Here is a 7,647-nt window from a genome sequence, read left to right as displayed (position 1 = left end):
TGAACCATCCTCCCAGCTCCCTTCCCACCCCATCCCTCAGGGCTGTCCCAGTGCACCAGCTTTGAGTGCCCTGTTTCATGCATTGAACGGGGACTGGTGATCTATTTCACATATGGTAATATACACTCCCTGCTCCAAAAATCCATTTAATATATGTGAAGGCCGCCCTTTGGGATTCTAAGAGAAACCTCCTAGTTCTTAATACAGCTTGACTTTTGAAAATCAAAAGCACTTTGGTTTTCAGAGTCTTATTTCAGCCAAAGGGGGACAACTAAGAACCTTGAGAACCGGAGAACTAAGAATTTGAACTTGAAGCGGACAGTGTCAGGAAAGCCATCCTACCCCTGAGTTGGGGAGGGGCCAGCAGGCCACCACCCAGGGATGGGGCAGGTCAGCTTGGGCGGTCCTAGGGCCCACCACTCATCACAGACTTTACAGATGTGCTGTGCCTACAGTGATGGTGATCTAAAGGTAGCGTTTTAAGGAAGGAAAAAATTTTGTGAATTTGAAAATGAGCCAGTGGAGGGAAGAACAGGAAACAGTAATGTCTTCACGCCTTACAATATTACCCCAATGTCCTCATGCAAAGTGTGAGACACACCGGCAGTGAGAGCCATGGGGCTTCAGGGAGAGGAGAGAGCGTGGTTGGAGACTGGGAGGGTTACTGAGGGCAATGCACTGGAACTGGGGTTCGAAGAGGAACCAAGGGACTTCCCTGCTGGTCCAGTGGCTAAGACTCTGTGCTCCCAATGCAGGGGGCCCCAGTTCAATCCTTGGTCAGGGAACTAGATCCTACCGGATACAACGAAAAGATTCTGCATACTGTCACTAAGACCTGGCACAGCCAAATAAAGAACTATCTAAACAAACAAACCTCAAAAAAAAAAAAAAAAAGGAGCCGAGTAGGCAGATTAGAGGGAGAGGAATGTCTAGGTGAGGTTATGATGCAGACAAAAGGGTGTGGGGAGAGATGCTCCCAGAGCAAGTGAGGATGCTGAGGCTTTGGTGTTGGGAGGATGCAAGAGAAGCTTGGGAAGGTGGTTTGGGGTGGGGAGGGTGGGGCTGGGGAGGCCCTGAAGGCCAGGCTAGAGACAAGGTCACTGGAGTGGGTGGTGCAGGAGGGCAGCCTTCAGACAGGAGGCCCTTCTGGGATGAACCTGGGTCAACACAAGGCCTCGCATGGTGGAGCAGGAAGGCCTGACAGCAGGGACTCTCTGAGGTAGGATAGGAAGGAGTCTAGGGCTGTGCGAGAGGCTAAACTGTGACAGGAATGGGGAGGCCAGAGGGGAGCCGTCAGTGGGGCCTGAAGGTGGTGATCCCCGGTGGGCAGCCGGTATCAGGCCTTTTGAGGACAGCTGAGTGGTCAGGACATGTCCAAGGGGCACCTGCACAGAGGTGGCCCTGCCCTGGGGCGAGGCTGGGGGAGGAGGGGACCTCAGCAGGAGACCAGAGCCGTCTGGGAAAGCCCACGGTGGGCGGTCACCTCACATGCAGCCGGAACAGTTTTCAGATTTGAAGTCGGTATGCACGACTCGGAGCTTGTGGAAGGGGCTGCTGATTGCTCATTGTTCTGTGATGTTGGTTTCAGTTTTGCTATGAGTGTTCATGAAAAAAAAAGAAAGAAAACCTGGCACAGCGAACATCCCAGGGGCCTAATCTCTCTTTCAGGGTTGCTGATTGACCTTGAACTCTGTGTCTCCTCCTCCCCCGCCCTGACACCCGCACCTGGGCCTCTCTGACCTCTAGGAGGGCCTCGCACCCCGCCTGGAGATTTTCCACGCAGCTTCGGTGATTTACATTTTTGGTATCATAGATTTTTGAATGAGCGATCTGGAGATGGTGATTTTGGGGGGTGTGCCCCCCCGGCAATGGTTGTCTTTCTGGCCTGATGAGTCAAGATGACTGAGCGGGTGGTGGATGAGATGATGTCTTTTTTTTTTTGGCATGAGATGTCTTCCAAGTGAATGAATAGGCTACTTTGAAAAACACTGCAGTGGGAGGAATGGGTGCACACGCGTCTGCTCCAGGCACTGGGGTTCCTGTGCATCCTCACCACCATCTCCATGCACTTGTGTTTCCCCTCCGCGGCCCGTTCTCCCGGATCTGTCTCCCCACCCCGGGATCTGATTGTGAGAACAATGAACAACGTCAGCCACAGACTGAACCAGGCTTCCTTCCCTGAGCGCTTCCGACAGCCAGCAAAAATCAATAAATTAGGATAAAGAAAATGACATTTGGCTTTGTCTGGGCTCTCCCACCAGCGTGTTACTACCGCCTTGGTGTTGAATGGAAATTCTGTTTCCTCCCCCCTCTAAATTTACAGACTGTGTTTCCTGCTTTCCTGTTAGGGCCTACTCTCACTTAGACACTTCTGACACTTACGGATCGACCTTTTTTTTTAAAAAAAACCACAGATTTGAAAAGTTAAACACATATAGATACACATACTCACGGGGGAAAAAAATTACAAAACAACAAACCCTCTTTAAGAGCTGACTAAGCACTAAGGCTGGCCCTCCAAAAGCAAGGGGCCATGACAAAAATTCTCAGCTTAGCTGACTTACACAGCTTGAATTTTTAATAGTTCACAACTCAAGGAAAGCAATTAGCACTTTGTTGTCTAGAGGATGGATACCTCATATGGTTCTTCCATTAAGACATACCACTGCCGTTTGAGAGAAAAGCAAACACTTGTTTGCAGGAAAGATGGGTCAGGTGGCCAAGTGGGTTGGTACCCAAATCAGATAGCACAGGGCCAGGCATCTGGGCATGGCTTTGGATCACTGGAGTAGATCATCTTGAGCCTTTCTCCCCGCCTTTCTGTTTACCCTGATGGTCACTAAATGCTCAGAGCAGGAGAACAAAACATCTTTGCAGTCATCTTGAGTGCACATCCCAAGACTACTGTTAGCACCATCCTGGCAGAAGTGTGAAGTTTTCTCCTGATGGGATATTTGATTTGAGATGAAGCAGTGCTGCCTAAGGGCTTCCTGAGTGGCTCAGCAGCAAAAGAATCTGCCTGCAATGCAGAAGCTGTGGGAGACACGGGTTCAATTCCTGGGTTGGGAAGATTCCCTGGAGGAAGGCATGGCAACCCACTCCAGTGTCCTTTCCTGGAGAATCCCGTGGACAGAGGAGCCTGGTGGGCTACAGTCCGTGAGGTCTCAGAGAGCTGGACATGACTGAAGCAACTCAGCATGCACACGTACAAGTGGTCTAAAGTCGGTAGTGAGGTGGGGTCCCCATACAACCAGTCTCACTTCTTGATGAGAACTTTGGTTTCTGCTTCTGGGCCTCGGGATTTGCTCCACTAGGCCGAACACCATTAGAGCTCTGGTTGAGCTCATGCTGTAAGGTACTGATCCCAAGAATGAGCTGCCAGATTTATAAAGAGACCACTCTTACCCACTGGATTTTGTGTTGCATTTGCTCAGAGGAAAATGTGCAAACTTGTTAGATAATGAGCAGTGATTCTTACCCACGGGTGAGACCAATTCCACAGAACTTCTGTACCTTGAGAACACATATGCTCATCGTTCAGCAGCGGACTGGGGACTTGTCCCTGGCGGACAAGGCCAGGGTCTGCCTTCTAGGGCCCTACTGCCTCAGGCAGGGCTGTGGACATTTCCGCAAAGGGCAACTATTTCCTGCTGTGAAGACCATGTGTCTCTGAGGCAACTACTTGGTCACTGTTGGGTGAAGGTAGCTTGGTTGTGGTTGTGTCTCCATAAAACTTTATTTACAAAACAAGTGCTGGCTGGGTTTGGCCCATTTGTTAACTGCCTAGATTTTTCCTCTAAGTTTCTGAAGTGCAGGAACAAGTTCTATTTTAATGTTATTGAACTATAGTTGATTTACAATGTTGTGTAAATTTCTGCTGTACAGCAAAGTGATTCAGTTATATATACTTTTTCGTGATGATCTGTCATAGGATATTGAGTATAGTTTCCTGTGCTATCCAGTAGGACCTTGCTGTTTATCCATTCTATATATAATAATTCGCATCTACTAATCCCAAGCTCCCAATCCTCCCCTCCTCATCCCCCTCCCGCTTGGCAACCGCAAGTCCGAGGAACAAGTTCCTATTCATGTTTGTCTAGCTAGAGCCTGGTGCAGGGCCTGATTTTCAGACTGAGAGTTAAAACTTTTGGAAACGAATGCACACATGCGCATGTATGAGATCGATGGCAGCAGTACTATTTTCATTAGCCCTAAACTGGGAACAGCCCAATGTTCATCATGAGCAGAGCAGATGAGACCCTCAGGGGCATGTGCTGAGTAATACACCATGAAGATCTTCCAAGGAAAATGCCATGGGTCTCTAGGTATATTTATAATTCCCACCTTGAGCTGCCTTGGAGTCATGATACTACACTATTTAAAATAAAAGACTCAGCATATCACATACACACAGGCACACACACAGGCAGTTATCTTACAATTAACCTTTCAGGTGTGTGGATAGCTTATATTCCAGTTCTGTTGTCCTTCCAACTCCCTCCTTTTCTTATTCCTCTCTCTTTCTCCCTCTTTCCCTCTTCTCCCTTCTCTCACCTCTTTTCTTAAATATTTATTATTCATCTTCTATGTACCAGGCACTATGCTAGGGTCTAGATAACAAAGAGCAACCAAGACATAATATCTTCCTGCAGGGAAATTATAGTCCAGATGCACTGGAGAAGGAAATGGCCACCCACTCCAGTGTTCTTGCCTGGGGAATCCCAGGGACGGGGGAGCCTTGTGGGCTGCCATCTATGGGGTCGCACAGAGTCGGACACAACTGAAGTGACTTAGCAGCTGCTGCTGAGGATGAGATGGTTGGATGGCATCACCAACTCAATGGACACAAGTTTGAACAAACTCCAGGAGGTGGTGAAGGACAGTGAAGCCTGGCATGCTGCAGTCCATGGGATCCCAAAGAGTCAGACACAACTTGGCAACTGAACAGCAACAACAAAAGCTGAACCCAAAGAAAGGAAAAATAAAGGCAGAATTTAATAAACTAAGACATAAATATAAAATAGGGATTATCAATAAAACCCAAAGTTGGATTCTTTGGAAAAATAATAAAATTTGTTTTAAAAGTCAATAATTTTAGCAAGATTGAGCAAGAGGAAAAAAGAAGGTAAAAATAATCAATGTCAGGCATGATAAGGAGACATCACAATAGAACCCACATTCATTAAAGACCATAAGAAGTTGTTATGAACAATCTTATGCCCATATATTTGAAAATTTAGATAAATGGGTATATTCCTAAAAAATATAATTTACCAAAACTGACAAAGAGTATGAATCTTAACTCTTCCAATATCTATTAAATAGATTAAACCCTTAATTTAAAAAAAAAAAACCTTTCCACAAAGAAAACCCCAGGCTCAGAGGCTTTTAGAAAGGCTCATACTTTTAGAAACGAATGGGTGCAAAATTTGGAAAACTCAGCAGTGGCCACAGGACTGGAAAAGGTCAGTCTTCATTCCAATCCCAAAGAAAGGCAATGCCAAAGAATGCTCAAACTACCACACAATTGCACTCATCTCACACGCTAGTAAAGTAATGCTCAAAATTCTCCAAGCCAGGCTTCAGCAATACGTGAACCATGAACTTCCTGATGTTCAAGCTGGTTTTAGAAAAGGGAGAGGAACCAGAGATCAAATTGCCAACATCTGCTGGATCATGGAAAAAGCAAGAGAGTTCCAGAAAAACATCTATTCCTGCTTTATTGACTATGCCAAAGCCTTTGACTGTGTGGATCACAATAAACTGTGGAAAATTCTGAAAGAGATGGGAATACCAGACCACCTGACCTGCCTCTTGAGAAATCTGTATGCAGGTCAGGAAGCAACAGTTAGAACTGGACATGGAATAACAGACTGGTTTCAAATAGAAAAAGGAGTACGTCAAGGCTGTATATTGTCACCCTGCTTATTTAACTTCTATGCAGAGTACATCATGAGAAACTCTGGACTGGAAGAAGCACAAGCTGGAATCAAGATTTCCGGGAGAAATATCAATCACCTCAGATATGCAGATGACACCACCCTTATGGCAAAAAATGAAAAGGAGCTAAAAAGCCTCTTGATGAAAGTGAAAGTGGAGAGTGAAAGAGTTGGCTTAAAGCTCAACATTCAGAAAACAAAGATCATGGCATCCAGTCCCATCACTTCATGGGAAATAGACGGGGAAATAGTAGAAACAGTGTCAGACTTTATTTTTGGGGGCTCCAAAATCACTGCAGATGGTGACTGCAGCCATGAAATTAAAAGGCGCTTACTCCTTGGGAGAAAAGTTATGACCAACCTAGATAGCATATTCAAAAGCAGAGACATTACTTTGCCGACTAAGGTCTGTCTAGTCAAGGCTATGGTTTTTCCTGTGATCATGTATGGATGTGAGAGTTGGACTGTGAAGAAGGCTGAGTGCCGAAAAATTGATGCTTTTGAACTGTGGTGTTGGAGAAGACTCTTGAGAGTCCCTTGGACTGCAAGGAGATCCAACCAGTCCATTCTGAAGATCAACCATGGGATTTCTTTGGAGGGAATGATGCTGAAGCTGAAACTCCAGTACTTTGGCCACCTCATGCGAAGAGTTGACTCATTGGAAAAGACTTTGATGCTGGGAGAGATTGGGGGCAGGAGGAGAAGGGGACAACAGAGGATGAGATGGCTGGATGGCATCACTGACTCGATGGACGTGAGTCTGAGTGAACTCCGGGAGTTGGTGATGGACAGGGATGCCTGGCGTGCTGCGATTCATGGGGTCGCAAAGAGTCGGACACGACTGAGCGACTGAACTGAACTGAACGTGTATAACAGCGATGGCAGCAACGCTGTCTGCACTAGCCCTAAAGTGGGAACAATGCAAATGTCCATCAGCAGCAGAACAGATGAGGAAAAATCAAAGCCACAAAATATTTGGAAGCTTGCCCTGAAGCAGTGTATGCAGATGGTTGCTCTGTGGTGCTGGAAAAGATTTTCAAGGGAGAGGTGCTCCTGTCTGGAGGCTTGAGAGAAAGAGCAGATTCCTGCTGGTGGATTTGTTAGGAGGGTGGGGAGGGAGCAACACACCCTATGTGTGTGGGAAGGACAGGCACTTAGGGAGCTGGAGATTAGGAGCAAGGAGGAAGGGCTGGAGGTGATTCTCGGTGGGCCAAGGAGAGCCATTTAGGGGTTTAAGCTGACAAATAATAGAACCAGAGCTTTCTGTTTTAGAGGGATTCTCTGGAGGCTTTACTCTGAAGGCTGAATGGAAACTAAGCCCAGAGGGAGCACTGGAGAGATGCACAAGGTCAGCTAAGAGGGGGTGAAGCAGGGTATGGGGCCATTGCTGCAGAGGGTAGAGAGGGGGGATGGAAACAAAAGCACTGCTGGATTGAATCTGTATGACTTGGGCAGGGAGCGCATTCAGGGGCGAAGGGGAGAGACAGGAGTCCAGGACAGCCCTCAGGTTGGGTTTGGGTGGACAGGTGGCTAAAAATCCCGTCCTCTGGGGAAGAGGTCAGGGAATAGGAGGAGTTAGGTCTGAGGCATATTGAGCTGGAGAATCCAGTAGGAAGTTGGGCATTTGGATGCAGGGCTCAGAGGCAAAACTGCGCTGGACATCAGTTCATTCGCTCAGTTGTGTCTGACTCTTTGCGACCCCATGCAC

This window comes from Ovis canadensis, chromosome 25 (assembly GCF_042477335.2).
Source record: "Ovis canadensis isolate MfBH-ARS-UI-01 breed Bighorn chromosome 25, ARS-UI_OviCan_v2, whole genome shotgun sequence".
In the NCBI taxonomy this organism is placed as follows: Eukaryota; Metazoa; Chordata; class Mammalia; order Artiodactyla; family Bovidae; genus Ovis; species Ovis canadensis.
This window is presented reverse-complemented; position numbering follows the sequence as displayed.